Consider the following 1244-nt stretch of genomic DNA (forward strand, 5'->3'; position numbering starts at 1 on the left):
AAAAAAAAAAAAAAACAAAAAAAAAAGTGTGTGCGCCACCACCGCTTACACAGTAGGTCTTAATTATGGTAAAAATGAATAGGTTTTACACTCCTGTATTCATCCTCCCTCCCTCTTCCCCCTCCCCCCCTCTTTTTTAAAGGTTTATTTACTTATTTTTTGTATATGAGTACACCATTGCTCTCTTCAGACACACCAGAAGAGGGTATCAGATCCTATTACAGATGGTTCTCTTAGCTGCTGAGCCGTCTCTCTAGCCGGAATTCTCTCTTTTACGTTGACATGAAGCAAGATTCTTGTATAGCCTGCTTTCTAAAAGGCTTATGTATTGTTAAAGTAGCCTGCTTTGTAAAGGGCTTATGTATTGTTAAAGAGAGAAACTTAAGTTGGGAGGGATGGAGAGATGACTCACTCGGGCTAAGGATACTTGCTGAGCAGTGGAGGTTAGGAGCTCCGCCCAAATGATGTCAGGTATATTGTGCACAACTGTAATCCCAGGTCCAGTGGTAGGGTTGGGTGGTGTTTATAGACATCAGGGTTGATTTTATTTGAAATTCCAGTTCTTGCTGGGCACTGTGATGTCTGTAATCCCAGCACTTAGGAAGTAGAAGTACACAGATCAAGAGTTCATGGCCAGCTGTAGCCAAATATTGAGCTTAAGGCCAGCCTAAGCTACATAAGAATCCTGTCTTAAAATGCAAAAACAAATAAAAGAAATTCCAGTTCTTTAGTAGAAGGAAATTTGAAATTTGACAGAGTATCTTACAAACCCATTCTCCTAAGCTCCACTGAACCCCTGCTGTGGTCCTTGTGTGGCTCCTGATGGTTTCTCTGAGTTGTGAGTGACTTAACTTACAGAAGGACTTAAGGGAGCTGGGGTTAGGGGGAGTTCTTTCTTTGTTCCCTCATTCCACTATAGAAAAGAGATTCTTGGCTTTCTTTTATTAATTTTTCTGATGTATTGGAAGACAGACCACATTCATCAAATTTAACATGCTTACAGCAAGTCTGTCTGTCTGTCCCTCCTCCTCCTCCTCCTCCTCCTCCTCTTCTTCCTTCTTCTTTCTTCTTCTTCTTCTTCTTCTTCTTCTTCTTCTTCTTCTTCTTCTTCTTCTTCTTCTTCTTCTTCTTCTTCTTCCTCCTCCTCCTCTTCTTCCTTCTTTCTTCTTCTTCTTCTTCTTCTTCTTCTTCTTCTTCTTCTTCTTCTTCTTCTTCTTCTTCTTCTTCTTCTTCTTCTTCTTCTT

The 1244-nt window shown here is 40.5% G+C and overlaps 1 protein-coding gene across 1 annotated transcript in view; it reads left to right on the forward strand.

Moving 5' to 3' along the window:
* Positions 1-1244, forward strand: part of Chp1 (calcineurin like EF-hand protein 1) — a 35291-nt gene that overhangs the window by 26936 nt on the left and 7111 nt on the right. The window lies entirely within an intron of this gene.

Source organism: Mus pahari, chromosome 3, assembly GCF_900095145.1.
Source record: "Mus pahari chromosome 3, PAHARI_EIJ_v1.1, whole genome shotgun sequence".
NCBI classification, from domain to species: domain Eukaryota; kingdom Metazoa; phylum Chordata; class Mammalia; order Rodentia; family Muridae; genus Mus; species Mus pahari.